Source organism: Salvelinus namaycush, unplaced genomic scaffold (genome assembly GCF_016432855.1).
Source record: "Salvelinus namaycush isolate Seneca unplaced genomic scaffold, SaNama_1.0 Scaffold524, whole genome shotgun sequence".
Classification (NCBI taxonomy): domain Eukaryota; kingdom Metazoa; phylum Chordata; class Actinopteri; order Salmoniformes; family Salmonidae; genus Salvelinus; species Salvelinus namaycush.
In genome coordinates, this window is record NW_024061225.1 from 158,983 (window position 1) to 168,560 (window position 9,578).

The 9,578-nt window shown below is 41.1% G+C and overlaps 1 pseudogene; it reads left to right on the forward strand.

Moving 5' to 3' along the window:
- Positions 1–111: 111 nt before the first annotated feature.
- Positions 112–6,655, forward strand: LOC120041743 (annotated as a pseudogene).
- Positions 6,656–9,578: the final 2,923 nt, after the last annotated feature.

Here is a 9,578-nt window from a genome sequence, read left to right on the forward strand (position 1 = left end):
CACCTCCGCCATAAAGTTCCCTCTAGTAGGACTTTAGCCTCAAGGAAGTTGTCCTACACTACAAACCAATCAGTGGTGCGTTGGTCACTTACTCCCTCCCCTCGTGTGTGTGTTTGTGAGACCTGTGGGGAGGGGGGTGAGGATAAAGGGCCAGATAGAGACTTGTTGGAGACGAACACTCCTCTCAGACCTCAACAGTCATCACCTCAGCACAGGTAAGAGACTCAATTCTTCTACTCCATTTAAAATAATCCACTATACACAAACTTGAATTATATAATCATACTTGTCTGATGTGCTACATAAAAACTCCATGAAAACCAGTACTTTCTTCAGTAAATAAACTAATACTCAATGTAATACATTTTGTGACACAGGTCACATTTGCATCCAATTTGCAACAGAAAGTCAGACCATATACATCCAGGGAAATTGTTCTATTTAACTGATACATTGTATATATATTTTTTTTTTTCATCTGTAAGAAGGGAGATGATTTTTGGGTTTAATAAATGACTTATTAACATGAATCAGGTTGCTGCTGTTTGAACCTCCCTGTATCTAAGGGGAGAACTTTGCCCAATGCATGAAAGACTAGTTAACATTAAAGTTCTAACCGTCATGAGATCAAATGGCATCTTATTAATGACTTGTTAATATTTTGATGGTGCTGCTGCATTCTCATACACTAGTCATGTAACTAGAGGGAAACAGACTCCTGGGATGGTGTTGTTGATAAGTCACATTTAGGGCCAGTTTCATGGACACATGCTTTTTAGTCCAGGACTAGACGTAATCCTTGTCCGGGAAACTCCCCCTTTGTTTTAAGAACATGTAGTCAGGTAACATTCTGCCTCTCAACCTTATTTCTTGGTCACGGGGACGTTTATGGCCCTGTGGGTACCAGGTTAAAGTTGTCAAAGTACACTAAAGACAGTGACGCATGAACAGCAATAAGGAACAACCTGGTCATTCTGGCAATTAAAACTAGGCTTGGTCTCATCCAGTGACACTTCTCCAGTTCACGGGAAGCCAGCAAGCTACTAGAGAAGAGGGTATAAACAAATACAGGATTGACATAACAATTCAAAACGATATGTCTGTGTGTGTTGTGGAGTCTTTGCTATGATAATAAAGTACAATAGGCTACACTAGACAACTTTGGCCAAAACCAACTAGGCTTGGACTCGTCCAGTGACACTTTTCCAATTCCCACCAAAGCCAACAAGCTACTGAAGAAACAGACCATAAAGATATTATGGGTCTTGATAGCTAAGTCTCTATCTTATGGAGGTGTTTTCTATGCTACTGAACGTCAGTGACTGCCAGGAAGATTCTGATAAGACTCCTTGACTGTTCCAATAATACCAATGCCTGTAAAATACCTCTAGTAATAAAACATCAACTCTGAGTGTGTCCCAAATGACCCCTTATTCCATATCTTGTGCACTACTTTTGCCCAGGACCCATTAATTAACAGTTATCTGCCAAGTAGCGCCGACTTCAAGTAAAAGAGATGGACTGGTACTGTCTTGCAAGGTGTGAAATCCGTATTACCAGTCTAAGGGTTTTTGAGGGGTGTTGGACTGACAATTGAAATAAGGAAGCAAGCGATATTGTGATTGGTAGGTCTTAGAATTTGGCTGGCAAACAACACAGCTTTACAAATGGAAATGTTAGTTCGGTGGTTGTCTTTTCTGATTGTTCATTTCAACTCCAAACCCAGTTTATTTCTACATGAAAACCAAATAAAATGCTAAATTTAGAGAGCATTTCTTTCGCCCCAGAACCGTCTCCTTCTCCCTGGTTAATGTGTAACTAAAATGGATGCTATGTCATTGTAACATGACTCAGACAAGCCTGGTATAACATCCTGTAATCTTGTAACCAGACAGGTTGGCTGTCTAATTACAACTCTACAGTTTTATGTACACACACACACTGGCCTGAAACCGTAACTGACTAAATATTCTGTATGTCCAAGTGTATCTCCTAAACTCACAGTTGAAGTTTCGTTTTGTTTTTCAGGAGAAGGAAACAACAGACGGCAAAGATGTGCTGCTCCGGGTTTCTCAAGATTATGATGTTCATCTTCAATGGAGCCATCTTTGTAAGTTTAAACTTTCATTCAGCTAACATTCAATCATCCCCCATCTCCTATATTCCATCAGAATACTAACACCAAAACAGTCTATAGAAAGCTTCTGTTTTTAGCATAATATGCTATTAAATTCACTAAGGTTTTATAGTACTGAAAGGAGTTTGATGGCTTTGAATTAAGTTGTCACTTCCCCTGTCCTCGTTAGCACTCTGGACTTGTAGATGTCCACATAACCGCCATTTTGAACCCAAGCCTCCTGACCTGTTAGGGTCAATGACCCCTTAGATATTTTCAAGGTCATTCAGAGAGCGAACAGGATAAGAAAGTGCACTTCAGAACAGGAATGTGTCACATCCAAGATCCACAGGGACCATAAATGACAAATCTATCCTCTTTGTGAGGATAGATTTGTGTACTGAGGAAAACTTTCCCTAAACTAAAAATAGAAATGTCCTCTCACTGTCAACTGCGTTTATTTTCAGCAAACTTGACATGTGTAATATTTGTATGAACATAACAAGATTCAACAACTGAGACATAAACTGAACAAGTTCCACAGACATGTGACTAACAGAAATAGAATAATGTGTCCCTGAACAAAGGGGGGGTCAAAATCAAAAGTTACAGTCAGTATCTGGTATGGCCACCAGCTGCATTAAGTACTGCAGTGCATCTCCTCCTCATGGACTGCACCAGATTTGCCAGTTCTTGCTGTGAGATATTACCCCACTCTTCCACCAAGGCACCTGCAAGTTCCCGGACATTTCTGTGGGGAATGGCTCTAGCCCTCACCCTCCGATCCAACAGGTCCCAGACGTGCTCAATGGGATTGAGATCCGGGCTCTTCGCTGGCCATGGCAGAACACGGACATTCCTGTCATGCAGGAAATCACGCACAGAACGAGCAGTATGGCTGGTGGCATTGTCATGCTGGAGAGTCATGTCAGGATGAGCCTGCACGAAGGGTACCACATGAGGGGAGGAGGATGTCTTCCCTGTAACGCACAGCGTTGAGATTGCCTGAGTGACAACAAGCTTAGTCCGATGATACTGTGACAGACCATGACGGACCCTCCACCTCCAAATCAATCCAGCTCCAGAGTACAGGCCTCGGTGTAACGCTCATTCCTTCGATGATAAACGCAAATCCAACCATCATCCCTGGTGAGACAAAACCGCGACTCATCAGTGAAGAGCACTTTTTGCCAGTCCTGTCTGGTCCAGTGACGGTGGGTTTGTGCCCAAAGGCGACATTGTTGCCGGTGATGTCTGGTGAGGACCTGCCTTACAACAGGCCTACAAGCCCTCAGTCCAGCCTCTCTCAGCCTATTGCGGACAGTCTGAGCACTGATGGAAGGATTGTGCGTTCCTGGTGTAACTCGGGCAGTTGTTGTTGCCATCCTGTACCTGCCTCGCAGGTGTGATGTTCGGATGTACCGATCCTGTGCAGGTGTTGTTACACGTGGTCTGCCACTGCGAGGCAGGTATCCGTCCTGTCTCCCTCTAGTACTGTCTTAGGCGTCTCACAGTACGGACATTGCAATGTATTGCCCTGGCCACATCTGCAGTCCTCATGCCTCCTTGCAGCATGCCTAAGGCACGTTCACCCAGATGAGCAGGGACCCTGGGCATCTTTCTTTTGGTGTTTTTCAGAGTCAGTAGAAAAGCTTCTTTAGTGTCCTAAGTTTTCACAACTGTGACCTTGATTGCCTACCATCTGTAAGCTGTTAGTGTCTTAACGACCGTTCCACAGGTGCATGTTCATTAATTGTTTATGGTTTATTAAACAAGCATGGGAAACGGTGTTTAAACCCTTTACAATGAAGATCTGTGAAGTTATTTGGATTTTTACGAATTATCTTCGAAAGACAGGGTCCTGAAAAAGGGACATTTCTTTTTTTGCTGAGTTTATATACTCTCTGGTTATAATATTACCCAGAATTAATATTGTATGTCATTTTTAGTCACAGTAAGAAGATGAATAACCTGCCTTGTCATACTAGCTAATTACTGTGGGTTCGGGATTTCTTTCAAAAATTGTGAAGGTAATGGTTGCAGAGATGACCATATTTTGTATGATCTTGACAACATTTGCCCCACTTATATTCACCTTTTCTCCATGACGCATTCTAATGATATGGTTTAGAGTTTTCAAAAGAATATTCAAAGTATACTCCCTGTACTCTTCATCAACATTGTCCCAAACACTAAAACTATCCCCTCCCCCTATTTCTCCTCTTTCTCTCTCCCACCTCCCTGTTGTGTGTATCAGTTGGCGGGTGTGGCCATCCTGGCGGTGGGGGTGTGGGTGAAGGTGGACAGTGGCTCTCTACTGGGAGTGTTAGACAACATTAAGGACGCCCCAGCAGAACTGGGCCAACTGGCTAACGTGGCCTACCTGCTCATGGGGGTTGGAGGGGTCCTGCTGATCATGGGCTTCCTAGGGTGCTGTGGAGCCATGAAGGAGTCCAGGTGTATGCTGATGCTGGTGTGTCATCTTTGACCATTGAACATAAATATTCAGAAATCGATTTAATACAAATACCAACTTGACTTTTACTCTGTTTATTTTTGAGATTAATCATTATTTGTTACTTTTTTAAACATTTATTTGTATTTTTTTGTGCAAAATGACTTTCTTTGTTGATATACACAATTATATATTTATAGAATTTTGACCTTTGATCTAATGTGATAGTTTTGACCCATTACCTTTTGCTTTGTTATGAAGCCCTCACTGTATGCTTGTCTGTCGCCATTTTGTTTCGTTCCAGTTCTTTAACATCATTCTGACCTGCCATCATATTGGTCATCATTTTGACCCCTTGTTTTTTTGTGTTTTTTTTCCCATCAAATCCTTAACCACTGTATGCTTGGTCTGTTCCTTTCAGTTCTTTATTCATCATCCTGATCATATTCATTGCAGAGGTGGCTGGGTGCGTGGTGGTCCTCGTCTTCCACCACTGGTAGGTAGTTATTAACACTGTATGGGCCCTGGTCAAAAGCAGTGCACTAATTAGTAAATAGGGGAACGTTTGAACTTTATTTGGCTGTGCTGGTGGTGGTTTTGTTCATATTGGCAGATGAAAACTGTTTTTATACAGTAGTAAATCAAATTGCCTAATGTGGGACAATAACGCTTTTCTGAATTTGTGGAAATGGGTTTGTGTTCTGTTTTGTATGTTTTAGGCTAAGGAAGTTCTTGAGGACCTTAGTGAGAAGATTGTTTGCCAGCATTAAAAAAGACTATGGGAAGGACGAGAGCCTGACTTCACTATGGAATGGCACCATGGAACAGGTATACTTCATTCATTCATATTAAGGAGTGATTTACTGCCACTCTGCCAGTGGATGTTTATTAGCACACTTTTGTGTACTCAATAAATGCATATGTTCTTATGCAGATTATTTACAGGTTTCACAGAAGGCAGTGGTGCTTGGCTACGCTAGTTGCTTACTGTGTTCTGTAGATGCTACCATGTCCATAATGATTTGTGTCTCTGTGCTTCCCTCCTAGTTCAAGTGGCTGTGGATACCGCAATTACACAGACTTCGATGGATCCCCTTTTCAAGGGAACCGAACTAACTCCATGTACCCACCAACATGTTGTTAGTAAAACTGAAATCTGTGCTGCTGCTGCTGCTGAAAATTCGGTACAGATATCTAATAGTACAATACAGGGTCATCCGATATGCTGTGTTTAGACCAGGAGGGTTTCCTTACACTTTGGTTGGGTCACATAGTCATGAAAAACTCCTGTCCCTGGCTAGGTTTTACATTTTAATAGCCTGTGTTTGTGTGTTTATAATAATTGAAATCCCCATACAGCTATCTAATTCTAATACTGGAGTACTGTTTCCTCTCCAGAATGTCATTGGCTGCTTTACCATGTTGCTGATCCTGATCGAGGACAACGCTGTCATCATTGGAGCTGTTGGACTGGGCATCGCTGCTCTTGAGGTACAGTACACCTGTTACAATACTATCTGCATCCCAAATAGCATCCTAGTCCTTACATAGTGCACAACGTTTGACCAGAGCCCCATGGGCCCTCTTCAGGAGTAGTGCATTATAAAGGTAATAGGGCGCAATTTGGGCCCTAGTCAAAAGTAGTGCACTATAAAGGGATTAGGGTGCCATTTTGGAACGTAACCATTATATTGTGTTAACACTTGTGACCTGTCATCGTTTCAGATTGCTGCCATGGTGGTGTCAATGGTTCTCTACCAACAGATTGGTAACAAGTAGCACTGAGGACCCCGACATCCAGGACCATCCATGACCACGCCTGTTTAATCATCATCATCACCATGACATCTTCAGTCGACATGTTCATTTCAAACACCAAAGATTATTAAAATATTTCAATTCTAAAAGAAAAATAAGAGCGGAAGGAGCGTTGTTCAAAACCCTGTTGTGAATCGATCACCTCCATGGTATATCAACAATATCTGTCCACATATACTGTATAGGGCCTACTGTATGCATCCAGTACTTATTTATGTGTAAATTAGATTCCTTTATCTCTATCCTTATTGTTTCTTGCTCAAGTTTGAAGACTTTACATGAATGCATGATGTTTTGTGTTGAGAAGGTGATTGCTTTACACTTGCTCTAACTGGCAAGACTTTTTTTTGTTATTACTTCAACTGTCTTGAATGGGTATACAGTGTCTCTTTTTGTACATATAAATATTGAAGTTTAGAAATGACCACGTTCAATCTGACTTGTTTATTTCTTGTCTTATTCTTTGAGGAAATTATAAACTTGTTCTTATTTGCAATAGTTTCTCAATCATATTCACCTAAAGTTGGCATCTACTAGGCTACTTTTTAGATCAGACTTGCAGATTCAGTGTCTCTTTTAAATCCCTGCTGAAGACAAGACTTTTATGAAGATGCTTTTAATGTATGATTTTAATTAGCTATTTTTTCATTCTCCTTCCTCCTGTCTTTGTTAGTATTTTTATTTTATGATATGAAGCACTTTTACCTGTATTGACAGCAAACTCCACTGTGTTCTTTGTGGACCTTCAAGGCTGCATAAATTTTTTGGTATCCTTCCCCAGATCTGGGCACAATCCTGTCTCGGAGCTCTACGGACAATTATTTCGACCTCAAGGCTTTGTTTTTGCTCTGACATGCACTGTCAACTGTGGGACCTTATATACACAAGTGTGTGCCTTTCCAAATCATGTACAAACAATTGAATTTACCACAGGTGGACTCCAATCAAGTTGTAGAAGCATCTCGAGGATGATCAATGGAAACAACACGCTGAATACTTATGTAAATAAGGTATTCGTTTTTTATTTTTAATACACTTGCAAAACATTTCTAAAAAACTGTTTTTTGCTTTGTCATTATGGGGTATTGTGTGTAGATTGCTGAGGGGATAAAAAATATATATTTTAGAATAAGGCTAACTTAACAAAAATGTGGAAAAAGTCAAGGGGTCTGAATACTTTCCGATGCGCTGTAGTGTCATAGATTTACATACAGAATAATATGAAATGCTCTGAGACCAGGTTGCTATTGAAAAGCACAATAGAAATAAAGTTAACTACATTGTATCCTCGAGCTACATCTATTGTTACAAAATGTTAATTGTGACACCTCTGATTATGACCTTATGACCCAGAACTGCGTTGCCATGGAAACGGGGCGCATTGCTATGAAGGTTTCGTGCTCGTGCCCCTGTCAAAAGAAGATACCAATAGCAAGTTAGCTTGTCAGCTGGGCTAGCTAAATACCACTTGTAGCCTACAAAAAGGTAATTAAGAATGCAAGTGCAACTGATTAATTTGTCAATTATTGAACAGCTAATAAGGAATTTCTTAACTTTTAGCTTTTGCCTTTGGCCAATTTTATTATTTTTCTGGTCATTATTAAAGCAAGGGTGATACAGTAGCTAACTAGCTAACGTTATTTAACTAGCTAAAAATGCAAATTTTTCCAAATGAATATGAAATATCCAAGCCTATAGTAGCTAGTTAACTTCTAGCTAACTTTGGATAACATTATTTTTGCATGTAATGAGTGCTTGTCATGTCAATGATGGATAACAATTCAACAACAACGTTGAGTATTGAAAATGTCCAGATTATTGGTCTATGTGAAAAATGTTAACCTGTATGTATGGTTTCCGTAGATTGAACCAACCGGTTCATGACATTACAGCGCAGTCAGTCATGTCCAGACTACATCACCTGTATGGCCTGTTGAGGTACCTAATGATGTTACTCAGTGGCATCATATTTGTAAGTGCACCGTTTTTTTGTGTGCTTTTGGTGGGGGTTTATCTGTAGATTATACCATAAAAGGCTATTAGGCTGGACCTCAATCAAACCCGCACTGCAGAACGATTACATTCACTACAACATGTAGGTTGGAGTGAAAGTTCGATAGAATCGTCAGACCACAGGGAATCCGAGAATCTCCATTGAATCTCCATGGTGCCACTTTTTAGGATGTCAATATAAATGAATGTATTTATGGTTGTTTGTAAATTTGTCTTCCCTTTGAGTCATTATGTGTTCTTGTTTTTACCATTGTGGACCACTTTGGAAACAAGCGTTTTAATTAATACTTTCAAGTGATATCCTCTGGGTCCACATTGTACGTTTTGTTGTATATGTCTGTTACCCCAAATACATTCAATTCAAATAGCTTTTTAGTCCAATACTTAATCTGTTCTAGGAAACTGGCCCTATGTGTTACAGATGGTATGCTCAGGATTGTCCAACGTTTTAAATTCCATATAGTTTAGTTGAGGCCCTGCATTCATTTCAGAATCTAGTTTGAACAACTCTTAGCCCACATCTACAGTAAATGTTGGGGAAAACACGATAATGATGCATCAATATGATCAATCTCATGTTAATTCACCCAATCAGAATGTCCAATGTCAATACACTCTCTCAATACCCTCAATCTCATGGATGCGCATCTCATTCTCTAACCCAATATGGACCAGTTCCCCCACGGGACACCGTCTTCAATCAGAAGGTCCTACAATCTAGTCATTCTAACTCTGGTCCATCTCTTCTCTCATCCAGGTGAATCCATTCTAGTCATTCTAACTCTATAGTCCATCTCTTCCCCCATCCAGGTGAGTGGCCTTGTGCTGTTTGGCCTAGGTGTGTGGATCAGGTACGGAGCGGCCACCTTTGTCCAGGTGATGGGTTCTTTCTCGGCACAGCTGGTGACCATCAGCTATGTGTGTATGTGCCTGGGGGCCATCCTGTCTCTGCTGGGGTTCATTGGTTGCTACGGGGCCTGGAGCGAGAACCGCTGCCTCATCATGCTGGTAAGAGACCGTGAATCCCAAACCACCCCATCGCCCCTACCAATTCGCTCTGAGGGCCCTCTGTTGACGCGTGTTGTTGTCAAAACTCCGAGGGTGACTTCCAGAGGGTGGCAAGGGGGTCAATAAACTCTAACTTCTGGACACACTCGTGACTTGAATGAGGCAATT